The sequence below is a fragment of the Pteropus alecto genome, unplaced genomic scaffold (genome assembly GCF_000325575.1).
Source record: "Pteropus alecto unplaced genomic scaffold, ASM32557v1 scaffold388, whole genome shotgun sequence".
NCBI classification, from domain to species: Eukaryota; Metazoa; Chordata; class Mammalia; order Chiroptera; family Pteropodidae; genus Pteropus; species Pteropus alecto.
Genome location: NW_006441398.1, coordinates 1575422 through 1596952, shown reverse-complemented (window position 1 = coordinate 1596952; position 21531 = coordinate 1575422). Strand labels below are relative to the sequence as shown.

Genomic DNA, 21531 nt, shown 5'->3' with positions numbered 1-21531 from the left:
CAATCCAAAGATGTCTTCGTGGTGGAAGATTGTGTTCATTGATATAGCTAGCTGTTTTTAAGTCCTAGAGATTTTACATTGTTTTAAATGTCATTATATTGATATAATATTGTGTATATTAACAATACACTAATATATTAATGATTATTAATTAATATATAGTTGAAATAATTGAAGTGACAATTTTTTCTTTTATATTTTATTATTTTAAATATTAATAATATATTATATTGACTATTGGTATAATAATTGTATCTTATCTATTAGCAAATGTATATTAATATCGTATTGATTGTCTTAATTAAGAGACTGGTTTTTGTTTTTATTTATTTATTTCAATGTAGTTGGTATATAATATTATATTGATTATATTAGTTTCAAGTACACAATATATAGTGATTCGACATTTTTATCCCTTAAAATGTGATTACTCTAATTCTAGTAATCATGGTCACCATGCAAATTTATCACAATACTATTTACTATACCTTACAATGTGATCACCCTAATTTAGTAATCATCTGTCAGTATGCAAATTTATCACAATATTATTGACTATATTCTCCATCTTTCTCCTAATCTCCCCCCACTAAGGGGACTGCGTTAAATCTTCTAGAAAGCAAAATTGAAATGAAGAGATGACATTGATTTGTGTAACCAACTTCTCTTAATTCTAGAAGAAATAGAGGATAATTTAGATAATGAAATAATTGTTATTACCAAAACTAAGATTTATAAATCACTTCTAATATTCAGTTATTGTTCTAAATAGTTTTCATGTGTCAGCTCAAATCATACTCTGAACAACCCTCTGAAGTAAGAATTAGTATTATGTGAGTTTTACAGAGAAAATTGAGACACAGAGACTATTAACATGCCCAAGTTCACAGAGCTGGTTGGTGGCAGAACTGGGATCAAATGAAGATAGTCAGTCTGACAGTCACAACATACTCCTAGACTGATAAAATTAATGTTCACCTGCATCAGATGAGGCCTGGCCAGCTGGCCTTCCTAGGTAGCTTAGCATAAAAGTGAGCAACTTCTTCTGTAAAGGGCTGAAGAATAAATCTTTTCAGCTTTGTGGGCCACATAGTCTGTTGCAACTACTCACCTCTGTCTTTGCAGCACAAAAGCTGCCAAAGACAAAATATAAAGTAATGAGTGTAATTGTTTCCAGAAAAATACATTTACAAAACCAGGTGGTGAGCCCTCTTGGCCCACAGGCTGCAGTTTACCAACACTGCCTTAGTAGCTTTCTCTTTTGGTGCATCCATCTAACTCTCTCCATGGTCCTCACACCTCTCTCCTCACTCACAATTCCCCTCACTTGGGATCAAGTTCCAATTCCGTCATTTCTACCCATGTGGCCTTAAGTTACTGACTCTGTCTCCTTAAGCCTCAGATGCTCGACCTGTGTTCATCTGAGTCCGTGTTGTCATGAGGAATAAATTATGTAATGCACATGAGCCCTGCCTTAACACTATGTCAGGTTACGGTGAACATCTTTTTACACTCTCCTCGCATGTCCCAAATTGTTCACCTTCTCGACACCTACTCATTGGTCATATCTCAGCATAAACACAGTGAGTTCCCTCAGGGACCCCTTCTCAACTATCTGAAGCTCCTGTACCTCAGACTAGACTATGGATTCGGGTATAAGTTCTCATAGCTCCAAATACTTGATGATCAAACTCATCATCTTATTCACTTCTATTATCTAATTGTTAACCTTCCCACCTAGCTGGAATCACGCTGAGGACTGAGACCAGTCTATCTTAATTGCACCTGGGAGCCAAGCACAGATCCTGATACAGAAGCGAGAAAATATTTGTCCACTAAACCAGAAATTATCAATATTTTTTAATTGATATTTCTGTCAGCATTTCCAAAGGCCAAGACTTAAAAGCCAGTTTTAAACAGAATTTAAATGTTTAAAAAACAAGTTATTAAGGTGAGACTGACATGTAAAAAGCTGTACACATTTAATGTATAAAATCTTATGAGTTTGGAGATAAGTATACACCCGTGAAAATATCACCACCATCAAGAGCATGTACAAAGTTTCAGTTATGAAAGATAATTAAGTTTGAAAAATCTATAGAGCATATGCTTAAAACTGACAATACTGTATTGTATACTTATAACTGACTAAGAGGGTAGATCTCAGATTAAATGTTCTTACCAAAAAAAGCAATAACATTAATAATAAAGGAGGAAGGACGAAACTATCGGAGGTGAGGTATATATTTATTTATCGATCTTTTTATCCATAAAAGCAAAAATAGTCTTTGATCACTTTCCATCTCTCTCTTAGATGCTGGCTCCACACACACAAAAGATTTATATGGACCTTCCTTGGCCCCATCTGCACCATCTTCTCTGTGAGTAATGGATGACATCAGCACATCCTTCCTGCCCAGCTGAGGGCCAAACAAAGAGCAAGTGTATAAGGAGGGATACAGGGCAGGAGAGCTGTCATTCTACTTGCCCAAGACTGAGGGTCCCCAAGTAGGCATGATGTCAGTTTAAACCAGGACAGAGTCGTTTCCTGAGATGTCAGACTTTCCGTGCTAAAACTTGGGAATTCCCATACAAACTGGGATGAGTTGGTCACCCTGGTTACAGGACAAGAATGTGCCTGGGTTCCTTGATGTTTGGTCTGGTTTTCTATGACTGCTGTGTAATAAAAAAAGCTTCTTACTTGCCGACTTAGGGGTTGGATGAGCTAGGAGGAATGTTTACAGATATGGAATGTATTCAATATGCCTTGTGGGGATTTTACAGATTAATTTGGCTTTCTTTCTGATGACCTTCTGGATTCTGAAAGTCAAGCTCTCCTCACTCAGCAGCGATGTGTCCACCCTCCAGAACACAAAGTGAGATGGATCAGAGGGCCTCACCCCTCCCTATAAAGCATGGTCCATGAGCAAAGCCACATGGTTCCTAGCTCCTAATGTTCTTTCACAGGGATGCTGAGGGATTGGAGGAAAGAGATGCAGCCACCTTCCTTGGAAACTAGCTCAGATAATTGGGATTTGCTGCTGACACACAAGACAAAAACATTTCATCCATTCATACTCCAGCATAAAACTACCTCAGCTATGAGAGAACTGACTATGTTCTGATAAACAGGGGTTACTTAGGATATTATATAACTGTTCCTGGAACCCTGCATGTACTTTCATGCTCACAGCTTCATGAATGCTCTTCCCTCTACCCTCTCCACTCTTCCACCTGGTGAAATCATGTTCCTTATCCACATATCACATCTTCTAAGAGGCTAGGGATAACCTTTGATTTCCTCAACTTTGCACACAATGAATAGCCTCTATTTTGGGCAAAGCATGCCCTGGATCACTTCATGGAGAGAAGATGGAACAGTACTGTATGGCACCCAGGAAGAAGTACCTCACACTTTACAAATAGTATAAATGACCATTTGATTTAGTCTTTCCACTGCACTGTAAGGTCTATGAAACAGAAATCTTGTCTTCGTTATTTTCAATGCCCAGGATCCAGCACAGAGTCAGGCATACAGAACATACTCAGAAATATCAGTTGAATGAAATTGGGAATATTTATGAAACATTGCAATCTATTTAAAACCCATGTTTTGAAGTGTCACTACCATCCTCAGTCCAAGTCAAATGCCAATCTGGACACAAATAGCATTTATTTCAAGAGAATAATTGAGAGCAAAGACTAAAGTTGATCATAACTCAGTCAGAGGCATCCATGGGCAGAGATGAAAATGGCCTTGATTCTGTTGCTCTGGGTACACCATGGGTCTCCCTTCTCCTCCTACTCAGGATGCTGACATTCAAAGCGACAGCTCAGCTCTTCATCTTGGGCTGTACGTGGTGTCTGGGGATCCTGCAAGTGAGTCCAGCTGCCCATGCCATGGCCTACCTCTTCACCATCATCAACGGCCTACAGGGTGTCTTCATCTTTCTGGTGTACTGCCTCCTCAGCCAGCAGGTACCACTGTCCGACTCCCACCCAAAACTCTTTCCATCCTCCCTCCTCTCATGGAGCTGACTCAGAGCATGCTTTACCTCTGCAGGTCTGTGAACAATACAGGAAATGGTTGAAAGGAGTCAAGAAAACCAAAGCTGAGTCTGAGAAATACACCCTCTCCAGCAAGGCCATGTCAGATGCCCCTAAACACAGTGTGGTAAGATCACACGTTGCTCCCAGGGCACTTCTCTAACTAATCTTATTGAACTCTCATGCCCATCACACTGGACAACCTGGGTCAATAGTAGGGGATGCCATAAGATAACCTACACTTAGTTTAATGCTAGACTCACTCAAAGACGTTTCCTGTTGTGACTGGACATCTTCCTCTACTTTCACTCACTATGTTCCAGCGCTCACCTTGACACTTGCACATGACTATCATCTCATTCCTCACACATGTAAAACACCACTTTTTGTGACATGGTGCATGTGATTTTTAATTTTACTTGGTGAGAAGATACAAAACTCTTCCTCAGTAGCAAGCTCAACAAGCAGGAACTAATGATCTGAGGCAGTGATGTTCAAATTGCTTAGAGTTACAGCATCATCCTTTCTTCCAAGTTTTCCAATGCTACTCCTCTATACAAAGAACAATTAATACATAGTCTATATAATCATAATACTTCAGTGAAATAAGTCTTAGGTTGGGTTGGAGACTTTCCTTGAAATTCTGCAGTCATTCCTGGTATTATCAGCACGTACCCACATGGATATCAGGGAGGGTGATTTCAGAGATCAAAGGAGAGATCATGGCAGTGTGATCCTAGCAAACATTTGTATGTTCATGTTTACAAACCTTTTTCATATTTTTTGTTCACATGCTCTTCACATCAGCACTTGGAGGTATTACATTCTTTTTTGCAGATGAAGAAAGTGAGACTCGTGGGATTTATGTAAATCGTGTGATGACTTCAGCCTCTGTAACTTTCCCCAAGCTTCAATTTGCCCACCACCCTGCCTGGCGAGTCTTCTGCATTTCTCTCATTCACCTGATTATTCACCCTCTACAAGTGCTACTTCCCAAGCCCTCTACTCTTCAAAGATCTTATCTTTCTAACTCCTCTTCCCAGCAGACATTCCTACCAGCTTCTTCCACAGCAAATCAAGTCAGCAGGATTAAACAAGGTACACTTTGTGCTCTCAAAGTACCAAGCATTTGCCATGTTTTATTCCCTCCTCATTCCATCTTGTTGTCACAGACCAAATGTGCTTCCCACTTTTTAAGGCTAATCCTTCCACTTACACTTATTCTCAGCCCTCCTGACTTCTCGATAAATTTATATTATTGTTCTTATAATCTCTCTTCAGTATATTCAGTTTCTGGTTCTCAACAGCATCCATTCTACTTTAATTGCAACATGCTAAGTCTCTCTTATTAAAAATTGTCAAAGATTTGATTCCTCCATGTCTTCCTTTACATACTCAAAACTGGATTTTCACTCCATTATTCCACCAAAAGACCTCTCTCTTAAGCCTCCAATGACTTCCACTGACAAATATTTTTTCGTCATCTTAGCAGTATTGAATGCTGCGGTTACTTCCCCCTTTTTGAAATACTCTTCTTGTGTCCCTGGCTTCTATTTCTCAACACCCTCTACCTCTCTATATAAGGCTATCTCTCTAGCTGAGCTTTCTTCCTCTCCTTTATATTTCAACTACTGTACTTGTTTGGTTCTGGAAACATTTCTATTCTCATTTACACTCTCATAGAAGTGCAAATTGGTAATTACAAAAAAAAATAGACAATCTTATCTAGAGAGACGGTAGGCCATGCAGAAAGAAATAATGGCCCAACATTCTTTTCCAACCCTGAATTATCTGTCAGCCCCAGACCACTATTTCTCAGTGCCTACATGACACTACTACTTACATATCTCAGAAGCAGCCCAACATGGCCATAACTGAACTTATCGTTTTTGTTTTTGTTTTTTTACCAACTTAATCCTCTTCAAGATTTCTCATCTCTTTGAGTGGCATCTCCATCTATCTCCTTGCACCTGGAATATCAGGGACCTGAAACATCTTTGATGTTATCCTGTCCCTATCCTGTTTTACCCCCAAACCAATCCATTGCTAAATCATGCTACAATTTCCTCTTCAGCTCACAAATCTGTCTTATTGACACCATCTCTATCATCTTCTCCCTAATTTTAGCTGACATTCCCTTGGCTAGACTGCAACATCTTCATAACTGGTCTCCTTCATTTGCTCTTCTCTCTTCTCCAATAGTTTTCCACATAAAATTCAGAATAATATTCTCAAAACAAAAATGTGATCGTGTACCACTTGCATAACGATCCTCCAAATGGTTTCCCATTGCCCTTAGGAGCAGGAAAAAATATATGAGGGTTCCAGTTTCCATCTCATCCTTACAAAACTTGTTATTGTTTGTCTTTCTTATATTTTAGGGTGTGTGAAGCAGTTTTTCATTCTGGTTTTGATTTGCATTTCCTTAATGTCTAATGATGATGATCTTTTCATGTGGTTATTATCCATCTGCATATATTTTTTTGGAAAATAGTCAAATCCTTTGCCAATTTTTATTGAGTCATTTGTCTTTCATAGTAAGTTGTAAGTTGTAAGTTGTAAGGATGCTATATATGTCTGATAACAAGATATATAATGTTTCATTAATATTCCCTTGACAGATATATGATTTGCAATTATTTTCTTCCATTCTGTGCTTTGACTTTTACTCTCTTGATAGTGTCCATTAATGCACAAAAGTTGTTAATTTTGATAAAGTCCAATTTATCTATTTTTTGTTCACTTTTGCTTTGGGAGTCATATTTTAAAAAGATTTGCCTAATCCAAGGTCACAGAGATTTACACATATGTTTTCTTTCAAGACTTTTAAGTTTTAGTTCTTTAGTTTAGGTATATGATTTATTTAAATTTTTTAAATGGTGTGAGGTTTTTAATATGAAGTAAGATACACATTCTCTTCCATGTGGATATCCAGTTCTCCCATCATCATTTATTAAAAAATTATTTTCTCCAATGAATTATCTTGACATCCTTGTCAAAATTAATTCATGTAAGTATAAAGATTTACTTCTGAACTCTTGACTTTTTTCCATTCATCTATATTAATTATTATAGCTTTGTAGCAAGTTTCAAATTGGGGAATTGACTCTACAAATTTGTTCTTATTTTTTCAAGATTATTTCAGCTATTCTGTGCCCCTCGAATATCCATATAAATTTTAAGATGTGCTTATCAATTTCTAAGAAATATTTAGCTGAGATATTGATAGGGGTTGTGTTGAATCTGTAGATCAATTTCAGAGGGATTACCGTCTTAACTATAATAAGATTTCTGATTCATGAACATGAGTTGTTTTCTATTTCTTTAGGTTCTTTGACTTCTTTTGACAATATTTTCTGTTTTAAGTGTACAAATCTTGAACTTTTTAACACAGTATTATTTTTACACCTTCCTCTCAGGAAAAATTATAATGAACAGCTAAACCACATGATCTTTTCTCCTGGAAAATATGGAAAATTCTGAGTTGTCATCTTTTTGGAAAAGAGTATAAAAAATATTTCTTTGTGTTTGTTACAAGTAACTCTTCAGGGCACCATAGTGGGAGAAAGTATGCAGGAAAAGTCTTACATTCAGCTGATGAAGAATATGGTTCATATTCTTGATATGAAGTAAGGTATGCTCAGCTCACTCCCACCACATTCGAAAAACTACAGCCAATTACTCAATTGCCTTGGGTTAAACCCTCTACTTCAACTGCTTCTTCTACAAAGATGTTCCTCAAGTTGCAGATATTTAATAAGGAAAACACAAATGACTTTCTTAAAATATAATGAGAGAAAAATAATATTCAAATATCTACACAACTAATCCTAGTTGCCCAAGACATTCCTCATTTTAGGATTGAAAGTCCTACATCTGAGGAAGCACCTTGGTTACAAGCAACCAAGACAGTTGGTCTCCCTACCTTCATGTCTCAATTTCTTCACTCTTCATTTATAAAGACTTATTAATTTATTAACTCAAAAAATATGTTTTTCTTACTCACATGTGCTGTATTCAAATCATAACAAATCTAATTCCTGATTTCGGAGCTTACATGAAAAAAATAACTTGTTTTTTAGTTAGAGTAAAGTCTGAACATTATGAATAGAATATCTCATCCTTACATTTTATAATGTGATCTGTGGAAAAAGGTGTACATTGCTACTGCACATTTTGCAGCATGTATTTACACAAAACATATTATTTCATCATCAGCATGTGATTTAGGAAGATCTAAATCCGGAGCAGTTACACTTAAAAGAAATTCCCTGTGGGCTCCTACTGACCAAATCTGTACCAATTTTAAAATCAAGGAAAATTATTTAAATGATTACATATTAAATTTTAAAATTCCATGATTCAATAGTGATACCTAAAGTATCAGCCAATAAATGTAGAAGGTATGATAGAGTGAGAAAATCATGGAGTTTTTTTCAATATCCTGTATGGCCACTTAAAGTATGGGGCATTCCACAAACTAATTGGTCTGGACTCTTCTAAAGCTATCATTTATCTAAAAATTATCATTTTTAAAAGTGACTAGTTTAAAAGAGAAAAAAATGATATAAAATGAAATTTGGTGTCAATTTAGGTGGGACTCGAGTTCAGATATGTGGTTATAAATGACATTTTGGAGGCCACTGGTATAATCTGAATATGTATTAGGCATTAAAAGTTAATATGAATTTTTTTTAATTTTCTTGGATATAATAATAGTATTGTGGTTATGTAGGAAATACTTTAAATGCTTCAATATTTGCTGAAGAACTATTGAAGTGTCATGATGTCACCCAATGACTATCAAATGTTTTAGCAAGAAAATGAATATGTGTGTATATAAATTGAGAAAGCTTTTAATGTGGTAACATGCAGATTACTGTTGAACCCAGATGGAGCGTATATGAGTGTTTATTATATCATTCTTCCAAATTCTATATTTAAAGAGGGTAAAATGATGAGTCAGGAAAATAAACATATACATTAATTAGTTATTAATTCATTAAAGTAATACCATAATAAAATTCCTAGATGTCCAGATCAAATGCTTCTACTCTGTAGGAAATATTTTATTAATAGATATTTTATGCAACTATGAATTTACATGACTATATGGTGATAGATTTAAATCAAAAATTAAAAATAAAAGTAAATTAAATATTAGGAAATAGAGATTTGTATTTCTTCTTAGGAAATAAAAAATTCAAACGAGTATCCCTCTCAACCTAACAGTAAGAAAAATCCATATTAACTAAAATAGCATTAATTTTCTTGAACCCATAAGAGAGCTGAGGTGACAGTAGCCTAAAATCTAAGGAAAGACAGGCTCATCCAAGGAGAGATCATCAGGAACACTGAATCACCTATAGCAGAGGATGAAAAGAAGTAATCTTTTCATGCTCTGCTAAATGCCATACAAATAGTAAAGAGGAATTCACCTACATTTTTAAATGAATGGCTAAAGGCCAAGTGCAAAATCAATCATGAGAGTATAGTCTCTGAAGGAGTGTCAAGAATTCAGAAAGATCCTCTCTGAGGTGCAGTCACACAGAGTTCTACAGCTGAAGGTAGAGAAATGATTTAAAAAAAAGAAAAAGAAAAAAACCTCTGTCAAAACGACCCCACCGCAAACACAAAATAACAAGGTAACACTAGAATAAAGTGAAAGCCAGGGTGACTCCAACTGGATAGTCTCGAGCCTCCTCAAAATTATCTTTTCAGAATAGGTGTGTCTATTGCCAGTAATAAATAATATATACTTCAGTGTCTACTTTACTACACACATTGTCCCGCATTCAATAAAAAAATATAAAACACAAACAGAAGCAAGAAAAAACAACCCATGAAAAAATCAACAAAACCAGACTTAGGGGTAAATTAACAGACACTGAATTTCAAATAACTGTGATTACTATGTTAAAGGCTTTAGAGCAGCAGTTCTCACCTGGGGACATTTTGCCCCAGGAAACATTTTGCAGACAATTTCTGGAGACATCTTTGGTTTCACAGCTGGAGCGGTACCTACTGGAAAGTAGTGAAGGAAAGCAAGGGATTCTGCAATATTCAAAGCACGGACAGCCCAACCAAAAAATTTTACATGTCCCAAATGTCAGTTATGCTGAGCTTGAGAAAGGCTGTTCTAAACTCCCTTACAAATGCTAGAAATAAGTATCTCCCTTTACAATATTAGAAATAGTAAAATTTCTATAGCAACATGTAAGATGTAAAAAAAGTAACCTTTTTCTTTTAAAACATTTTTATTAAAATGTAGCTTACAATATTATATTAGTTTCAGGTATGCACTTTAGTTATTCAACATTTATATACCTAAAGAAGTGATCCCCATGATAGGTCTAGTAACCGTCTGTCACCATACAACATTATTACAGTATTATTGACTGTATTCCTTATGCTGTACATTACATTCCCATGACCTATTTACTTTATAACTGGAAATTTGAACCTCTTATGCCCCTTCACCTTTTTTCCCCTTTTTAAAAAAATTTCAGTTACAGTTGACACTATCTATATAGCTGAAACTAATATAAAATAATTTTGAATGTCAAGAAATAGTAACTTTCAACTGGAAACTTCATGTTCTCTTCTGTTACCCCCAAAGTTAAGAACCCCTGTTCTACTACAAAAAGTGGACAATATTATGAACATTTGGGAATTTTCAAAAGAAAGTAGAGGTTACAATTTAAAATTTTATTAATAGCATCTTTTTAATCAAAATCCAAAGGCAAAGAAAAAAATGGACAAGATTTACTACTTAAATAAGTCTCTAGATGACAAAAAAAAATTAAAAGAAACTTGAGAAGATAAAATATTTGCAATGTTAATAAAAGATTAATATCTTCATTGTACAAAGAAATTCTAAAATTTGATGGTAAAGGAAAAAATATTTAAAATTATAAGTAATAAACAGAAAAAGAAAAACAAAATGCTAATAAATAGAGCAATCAAGGAAATTGAAATTAATACAAGAAGCTAATATTTCAGGCATTAGACTGGAAAAACCCACAGGGTTGGATAACATCAAGTATTGGTTAGACCAGGGTGAAATGGATATTCCCCTTAGGTACTAAGTTAACTTGATATAGACACTTTACTCAGCATGAGTTACTAGCTATGAAAAATTAAGATGCACACAGGTTAGGGCTCAGCAATCCCACTTCTTTTAATCTGCCTTAGAGAAACACTCTCATATTCATAGGAAGATATTTATAAGAAGGTTCTTTACATTATATCTGCATGAGTGAAAGATTAGTTGAGTGCCTGGAGCTCATAAGGAGAATACACATCCTATTCATTACAGATAAGATTTCTGCTGAGGGAACTGTGATTGAGACAGAGTTACAGAAGAAATTTGCCACAATCTTTCATTTGTGGTGAGTGACTGAAAATTACAACGTAAGCACATAGTACTTATGTACTTAACAAAAATAGAGTAAAGAAGAAAAGATGTCTTCTAGGTGCTTGGAAGAATAGTTCAAGTTTTCTCAGTAACTACTCCTTTTTACTTTGACATGAAGATCAAAAAGAAATACTGAAAAAATGATAATGCTAAAACTTACAAGGAAACACAGGCAGCTCTGAGAAACCAGCCTTATATGTATTAATGTAGAGAGCCACAGTTCTCACCTCAGTGCAGGGGCCATGACGCTCTGGGTGGAGCAGTTAAAAGTAACCTATGACTATACATAGACACTCCCTCTCTCTACCCAGGAAGAATTCAACTCCTAGGTACTGAAACCTTGAGTTCTGTATTTGACCATGGGCCTTACTTTTGTATATCCAGATAACAGCTCAAGGATTTCATCAGCAGGTATAGGGTCTTTACCTTCCTCTACTCTGTTTTGCATCCATATGTCCATCAAATAATCAGCTATGCATATACTTCATATTTGTAATACTTCTCTCAAAACTAAAATATTTACTAATAGGGGCCAGTTAAACAGATTAGAGTTCAACTATAATAGAAAAATGTAGAGAACTGTGAAGATAGAAAAAAGAAATATTTTCATTTAAAAATACTAGTCACAGAATCTTACACATAGTTTGATACAAGATTTTGATATAAACAAATTTATGTAGATTTTCAGAAAAATTAATGTGTACAAAGTGTAAATCTTGAGTACCTTTGTCAAAGAGAAAGAAAAATGCACATCCACATGTGCCTGTGTGTGGGAGGAGTCTGCAAAGGGGTTGGGGAAATTTTTCATATTTTGCTGTATATATACATTAAGTTATTTAAAAAGCATGTTCGTATTTCTGTGATTTGAAAAAATAAAAATAAAATTCTAAGTTGCTATAAAGGAAAAAGGAAGAAACTCATATATGTGGATAACTATCCACTTCTCACTTTAAAGTGTTTATATCTAGATGGGGCTTCTTCTCTGGATTATGGGGACAATTCACAATTTTTTTCTTGGGGTGTTTGTATTTTCCACGCCAGTTACTCTGCCTGGAATCTCACTCCCCGGAAACCATTAGTTCTCCATAAGGCATACAATATCCTTTGGATCAGGGTAAGGAGGAGGAGCAAAGAACAACCAGTCACCCCCAATATTATGTCTTCACTGCTAGAAAATGTCCAGCTGCTTCCTGAGACAGACGGTATACAGAACTTTTCTCAACATGCGAAGATCCTGAAAACAGGGCCCTCCCCGGCAAAATTCTGCCGAACAAAGCCCCAAGCAGTGGTCCCAAATTCACTATCTACCACACTCTTATGGTATTTCAGTGCTGGGAAATTCAGTTTGTACTGACTTGAGTTTAAATACTGGCTCCGCTATTTGCTGTTTATTTCACCTTAGACTAATTACGTCGGATACTGCAATTTCCTCTGTGGGTCCACTGTCTCCAATTTTCTGGTACAGGAAGCCGATGGCTGGTTCCCACGCTTCTCAAGTCATAAACTTCCGGTTTCCAGGCTCCGTGGATACCAACTTCCGGGACTCAGCGGCAAGGGACGGAATGCTAGCTAAGGTGTTTTTTATCCACCAGGCAAGAGGAGGTCCTTTCTGCTCTTAAAATCCTCTAAAGTAGATAGCTAGGAAGAAGACTGAGCGCAATACGTTCCCTGCAGAACTTTAACAGAGAAAAAGCACAAAACACTCAAATGAATGATCAATTAGAAGTGCCTAAGTGAAAAGTTATTTCAATTTTAAGGAATGCTGGCTCACAGAAACAAAGACTGAATTAATTCTATGTTAACCCGGAAACAGAAAGCGAAGTTAAATTCTTGGGTGTTTTTAGTGTATAATAGTATATAATTTAGTATATAATTCTAAAAGTATATATTTATTAACATTTGAATGTTTACAAGCATATATTTTTATTTAACTTTCAAAATGAAAATATAGATTCTTTGTCTATCAGAGCAAATTATAATTTTGTGATGGTAGAGAATACCTATTTAAAGGGAGGTTATAGAAAGTTAAGGATCAATAAGATATCTTGTGTTTGTATTATATTTTTACAAGAATATATTCGTGTTTTACTTGTTATCAAAAATAAATTTTAAAAATTATTTTAATAATGTGCTCTATTCGAGTAAAGGCAAGAATACAGTTACTGGTATAGCTGTTGTAGCTGCCAGCCCCCGATAGATACACGGACCACCAGAAATCAGTGAGTTATAGGAAACACACTATATTCAGCCAGCTGGCTCTGCCAGGGGCAAGCAGACCCCAAATTAAGCAGCCCCGAAATGTAGAGGTACAGAATTTTTAAGCCCTAAACCCCTATTCTTCATCCTGTTTGAATACACAAGTCTATTTTTCTTCTTTTTACTAACTGTCAACCCACAGGTAGGTTGTGCACGTGGAAGTGGGTACAGAAGCAGAAAGCTTATTGTTAGAGTGTTTGACCTGGCGATTGCACTTCTGGGTATTAATCCAAAGAAAACCAAAACAATGCATAAAGATCTATGCACCCCTATGTTCATGGCAGCAATATTCACAATAGCCAAGATATGGAAGCGACCTAAATGCCCGCCAACAGATGATCGAATAAAGAAGTTATGGTTCATAAATACAATGGAATATTACTCAGCCATGAAAAAAATGAAATCCTACCATTTGCATCGACACAGATGGACCTAGAGGTTACTATGCTGAGTGAAATACGTCAGACAGAGAAAGATAAATACCATATGATCTTGCAGAATCTAAGAAACAAAAAGAATGAACTAATCAAAAACAGACTCAAAAATATAGAGGACAATCTGGTGGCGGCCAGAGAGGAGGGGGATTGGGGGACTGGGAAAAAGGGGTGAATTGTTAAAGAAATACAAATTAATAGTTGATAGATGGTCACAGGGATGGCAAGCACGCCATAGGGAATGCCGTCAGTAGTAATGTAATGGCTATGTGTAGAGCCAGAGGGAAAATAGAGTGATCAGGGGGGTCATTTCATAAACTATATAAATGTCTAACCAATTTACTATATACTTGAAACTAATAATAAAATAAAATCTTTGATAAAAATGGGGAAAAGATATTCATAGAAATTTTAATTACAATATCCAAAAGCTAGAAACAACCCCAATACCCATCATTGGGAGAATGGAAAAGCAAATAAATTACAGAATACTACGAATTAATGAAAAGAAACAAATTAAGATATAGGTATAGATATAGCTATAATGCAATATTGTAGCTAAATCTCAAAAACATTAAACCAAGCTAAAGAATCCCAGACTCGAAGGTTGTATATGCTGTATTTCCATTTATGATATATTCTTAGAAAAAGTAAAACCATAGTAACAATCAGTAGTTGCCAAGGACTAGAGGTGGGAAGAGGAAATTGACTACAAGGTGGTAAGGGAATTTTTAAAGGTGATGAATATTCTTTACAGCTTTATCGTGATCATGATTATATTCACTTTTCAAAACTCATCAAAATATACAATTAAAAAGGGTGAGTTTTATTTAATATAAATTATACATAATATACCTGACTGCAAAATTTGATTAAAAAAAAATACAATTACTGAAAAGCAAAGTCTAAGGCATGATATATTCCAACTTTAATTCTTAACTTGTGCTCTGCCCACAACACTTCTTGAAATTCCTTCTGCAGAATATCTGGTATCTTTTGTTAAATTTCAGATTCTCATTCGGTAACCATTTGAGCCTTTACCTTCGTTTACAAAGCAGGACTTACTATAGGGCAACATTGATACCCGAATTGGCTCACAATTCTTTACTCCACCTCCAAGATCAACCAAACTCAATGAAAAAGAAAAAAGAAGTACAAATACTTGAAAGAAAGAAACAAAACAGTCAGTATGTTGCAGATAGCATCATTGTCTACCAAGAAAACTTCAGAGAGTTCATTGGAAAATACTGAGAGGTTAATGGCGTGGCTATAGAAAGATCAACATTCAAAATGCAGTGGTTTTTGAACAAAGACAAATTCATGGATACAGACAACAGATTGGTGGTTGACAGAGGTTAAGGGATGGGGAAAGACAATATGGGTAAAGGGAATAAAGTATATGGTGATAAATGTAAACTAGAATTTTGGTGATGAGCACACTATAGGGTATACGTATATTGAATTGTAATGTTGTACACCTGAAACTTATATGATTATACTAACCAATATTATCATCTTGATTAAAAAAGTAAAACCAAATTTCTTATTTAAAAAAATTTAAATCAAAATGAAATAGTTTTTACCAAAGGAGAAACTAATTTTAAAATACAATAAGAAGTACGTTTGAATATTTAAAATAAAACAAACAATATCTAGAAACATTTCTACCAGAAATGCATAAATTTCTCAAGGACAATACTATAAAGTGTACCAGAAAGAAATCATAACATACATAGAGAATTATATTGATGGGGTGGGAAAATCTTAATGTTATAAGGAAGCTCCTAACTGCAAATTAATCTACGCAGTCAATGCAATCACAAAGTTCTAAAACATTTTTATGAAACTTACTAAACTGTCAGGTTTATATAGAAAAAATATGTTAAAAAAGAGATGGCACAACTGTAAAGAATAATAAGTGATCAAGTGTTCACATTGCCCATTCTTACCCTCTGCTTTGTCTTGACCAAACTTGAATCAGGCTTTTCTCTTTCCTAAAAGTCCCTGAACTCTGCTTACACGCAAGCTTGAGCAAGCACAAAAAAGCGAAACATACCCTGCTCATCAGATTCTCTGGAATCAGAATCTGGGAACTGGCTGACCACAGGGAAACTCATTTACTGTCACAATTCTCCGATCATTTTCCCTTATTTGCCTTACTTCCTCTCCACAGTTTCTGTCCATTTCTGCTGGCTTACTCCTTTACCTTATAAAAGATATATCTTTTTCTGTATAGTTTTGAGATGCTCACAGATTTCTGAGATCACAGCATTCTTCCTACTGTTACAGTCTTTCTAATTAAAAGTCTCTCCTTATCTAAGTCCAGTTTGCATTTATTTGACATAAAATATAGAGATTTATCTCAAAACATCGATAGAAACAAAACTGTGGCATTTTTTAAAATATGGTATTGTTTCAGGAATAAAGAAATGAACCAATGAAAGAAAATAAAGAATACATCATATATAGCAATATAATGTTTAATAGAAATGGCATTTCAAATCAATGTGTGAAAGATGGCATGTGAAGTCAGGGAAGTCACAATATTCTCTCCAATAAATGTTCTCAGGACAACGGTCTATTCATTTGAGAAATATTGTTTACTGAACAAATTCCAGTTATACTAAAATCTACCAAAATTACTAAAACAGTAGAAAATGAAGGATAATATCCTAGGCAAGACTAAAGCAAAATTCACGGAATAAATAATTGAAAAACTGGACCAAAATAAAAGTAAAAGTTTATGGTGATACCACTCTCAATTTTATTTTTATTACAATTGTTATGGGAACATTTACCCAGTTTACTATTAATGTGAGCATAGACATATAGCATCATCAAGTGATACTGTTGTTTCAAGGTACTCTTGTCCATGTGGTCCAAAACTGTGCAGTGAACAGGGTGTGCAAGTCATCCTGAACCCAGTGCATAATATGCCACTCTTTGACTACTGGCATCCTCAGTATCTGTTGTCCCTGCCAACATAGTTATTGATTCTTACCCTAGGGGCAGCCCTGACCTATACCAGTCCATTAATAATCAGAGTCCAGTTTGGAAGAGGAAGCTGGGTTGCATATGTTCTCCCTAGACAAAGATCAGTAAAGGACAGGCTTAGCAAAACAAAATATTTCAAAAGTAACTTCCCTATTTCAACCAAACGCCACATCGTTACATTCATCAACGAAGGTCAGGTGAGAAGCCCAGAGCTCTACCCTAACCCAGCTATGATGAAGCACTCCCGCCCACTCTAATAGGGTTGTAGCAGAGAAGAAGCTGTAACTTTCATCACACCCATTAGTAGAGCCCCTCTCAGCCATGTCACTTGCTGCCATGCGGGGAGCAGTTACAAGGCCTCCTTATAATCCCAAGAAATGGTGGTGCAAGCAGAGGCCTGATTGTAAGGGAGAACTTCCAACTCAACCCAACAGTAACAAGGTATCCATCCCTTACAAGGCCTCCTTATCTTTTAAAATACATCAGAAATATTTTCTTTTATCAATAATGAATCTAACACTGTTTTGAGTATTGTTGAAAAATAATAATACCTTCCTTTTCTTTTTTATTTTTTTATTAAGTTTATTGGAATAATGTTGGTTAATACAAATATAATTTTCAGGTGTACATTATAATTTGACATCTAAATATTCTATTGTGTGATTACCACCCAAAGAACAGTTTCCTCCAGCTACCAAGTGTTTGATCCCCTTTACCCACTTGACTTTCCCCCAAACTCCCTATATCTGACCCGCTTAACTCTATCTACCTCTTCCTTCCTCCCCCACCCACTACACTCTGGTAACCACTAGTCCATTGTTCGTGTCCCTGAGTCTCTGTTTGTCCTGTTCATTTGTTGCTTTTAGGTTTATATCCCACATATAAGTGATATCATGTGGTTTTCAACTTTTTCAATCTGGCTTTTGTGCTTAGCATGATTATCTTGAGGTCCATCCATGTTTTCACAAGTATTTCATCTCTTCTTGTGGCTGAGTAATATTCCATTGTATATGTACCACAGCTTCTTCAGCCAATCATCTATCATAGAACACTCCGGTTGCTTCCACATCCTGGCCACTGTGAATAATACTGCTATGAACATCATTGTGCAAATATCTTTTCGAATATGGGTTTTCAAGTCTTTGGGGTAAATACCCAGTAGATGGATTGCTGGATCATATGATAGATCAATTCTTAGTTTTTCGAGAAGCCTCTATACTGCTTCCCATAGTGACTGTACCAATTTGCAGTCTTACCAGCAGTGTATGAGGGTTCATATTTCTCCACATCCTCTCCAACATTTGTTATTGCTTGTCCTGTTGATTATAGCCATTCTAACAGGTGTGAGATGGTATCTCATTGTGGTTTTGATTTGCATTCCCCTAACAGCTAGCAATGTTGAGTATCTTTTCATATATTTTTGGACATTTGTATGTCCTCTAGGGAGAAGTGTCTGTTCAGGTCCTCTGCCCACTTTTTGACTGGATCCTTTGTTTTTTTATTGTTATTGAATCAGATGAGTTCTTTGTATATTTTGGATATTAGGCCCTTATTGGAAGCATTACTTGCAAATATATTTTCCCATGTGGATGATTGTCTCTTTACTTTGTTGACGATTTCTTTTGCTGAGCAGAAGCTTTTTAGTTTGATGTGGTCCCATTTATTTATTTTTGCTTTTACTTCTCTTGCCTTTGAGGTCAAATTCATAAAATCCTCTTTAAGTCCAAGGACCATGAGTTTAGTTTCTATGTTTTTGTCTATGTGATTTATTGTTTCAGAGCTTATATTCAGGTCCTTAATCCACTTTGAGTTGATTTTGGTGTGTGGTGATAGACAACAGTCTAGTTTCTTTCTTTTGCAGGTGGCTTTCCAGTTTTCCAAGCACCATTTATTGTAAGGGCTTTCCTTTCTCCACTGTATGTTTTGACTCTTTTATCAAAATTTATTTACCCATATAAATATGGGTTTACTTCTGGACACTCGATTCTGTTCCACTGGTCTGTGTGTCTGTTTTCCTGTATATACCATGCCATTTTTATTACTGTCACTTTGTAGTATGATTTGAAGTTGGGTAGAGTGATGCCTCCAGCCTTGTTTTTTTCCTCAGGATGGCTTTGGCAATTTGGGGTCCTTTGTGCTTCCATACAAATCTGATGATTTTTTGTTCTATTTCTTTAAAAAATGCCAATGAGATTTTCATAGGGATTGCATTAAATCTATATAATGCTTTAGATAATAAGGTCATTTAACGATATTGATTCTTCCAATCCAAGAACACGGAATATCTTAACATTTCGTTGTATTTACCTCAAACTCTTTCAATAGGGTCTTGTAGTTTTCATTATATAGGTCTTTCACATGTTTCGTTAAATTTATTTCTAGGTATTTTATTCTTTTTGTTGCAATTACAAAAGGAATTATTTTTTTCACTTCTTTTTCTGACATGTCATTATTAGAGTATAGGAATACTATGGATTTGTGACCCTTGATTTTGTATCCAGAGACTTTACTGTGTTTGCTTATTGTTTCTAGTAGTGTTCTTGTGGCGTCTTTAGGGTTTTCTATACAGAGAATCATGTCATCCACAAATAGTGACAGTTTGACTTCTTCGTTTCCTATTTGAATGCCTTTTATATTTTTCTCTCACTTGATTGCACTCACTAGGACCTCTAATGTTATATTGACTAAGACTGCCAATAGTGGACAGTCTTGCCTTGTTCCTGATCTTAGAGGGAAGGTTTTTAGTTTTTCACCATTAAGTATAATGTTGGTTGAGGGCTTGTCATAGATGACTTTATTATGTTAAGGTTCTTTCCTTCTATACCAATTTTGTTCAGTGTTTTGATCATAAATGGATACTGTATCTTGTCTATTGTATCTTTTCTGCATCTATTGATATGATCATATGATTCTATTGATATGATCATATGATTCTTATTTATAATTTGTTTTTGTGTTGTATCACATTAATCGATATGCACATGTTGAACCATCCCTGTGCCCCTGGGATGAAGCCTACTTGATAGTGGTGTATAATCTTTTAATATGTTGCCGCATATGGTTCGCTAGTATCTTATTTGATTTTTGCATATGTGTGTATGTGAGAGATATTGCTGTGGTGTGTGTGTGTGTGTGTGTGTGTGTGTGTGTGTGTGTGTGTGTGTGTGTGTGTGTGTTATCCTTACCAGGTTTTGGTATCAGAGTAATATTAGCCTCATAAAATGAGTCGGGAAGTATTGACTTCTCTTCAATTTTTTGGAAGAGTTTGATGAAAATAGGTATTAAGTCTTCTTCGAATGTTTGGTAGAATTCACTGGTGAAGCCATCTGGTCCTGGACTCTTACTTTTTGGTAGGTTTGTGAAGATTTTTTTCAATTTCCATACTGCTGATCGGTCTATTTAGATTTTCCAGATCTTGATTCAGTCCAAGAAGATTGTATTTTTCTAAGTACTGGTCCATTTCTTCTAGATTATTAAATTTGTTAGTATATACTTTTTCATAGTATTCTTGCATGATCCTTTGTATTGTTGCGATATCAGTCGTAATTTCCCCTCTTTCATTCCTGATTTTGTTTATTGGCGTCCTTTCTCTTTTTCCTTCAGTGAGTCTAGCCAGAGGTTTGTCAATTTTATTAATCTTTCAAAGAACCAGCTCTTCATTGTATTGATTTTCTATTGTTGTTTTGTTTTGTTTTCAATTTGATTTATTTCTCCTCTAATTTTGATGATTTCTTTCCTTCTGCTGACTTTAGGCCTCATTTTTTCTTCCCTTTTTAGGTTTTTAAGATGAAGCATTAGGTTATTTATTTGGGCTCGTTCATGTTTTCGAAGATAGGCCTGTAATGATATGAACTTTCCTCTTATGACCACTTTTGCCGTGTCCCAAAACTTTTGATATGTTGTACTATCATTATCATTTGTTTCTATGTATCTCTTGATCTCTCTTTTTATTTCTTCTCTGACCCAGTTATTCTTCAGTAGCATGTTGTTTAATCTCCATATATCTGTGGTTCTTCTTGATTTCTTTCTACAGTTCATCTCTAGATTCAAAGATTTATGACCAGAGAATATGGTTAGTATGATTTCAATCCTCTTGTATTTTTTGAGGCTATCTCCGTGTCCCAGTATATGGTCGATTCTTGAGAATGTTCCATGTGCACTAGAAAAGAATATATAAGCAGCTGTTTGGGGATGGAGGGCTCTGTAAATGTCAATTATGTCCAGTTGGACTAAAGTGTCACTTAAAACTGTTATTTCCTTATTGATTTTCTGTTTGGATGATCTGTCCATATCCGACAGTGGGTTATTTAGGTCCCCTACTTCGATGGTGTTTTGGTCTGTTTCTCCCTTTTATTCTGTAATTGCTTTACATATTTCGGGATT

The 21531-nt window shown here is 35.4% G+C and overlaps 1 protein-coding gene across 1 annotated transcript in view; it reads left to right on the top strand.

The window, feature by feature from the left end:
• The window catches only part of LOC102895024 (adhesion G protein-coupled receptor E2), a 76155-nt gene that overhangs the window by 11042 nt on the left and 43582 nt on the right, over positions 1 to 21531 (top strand).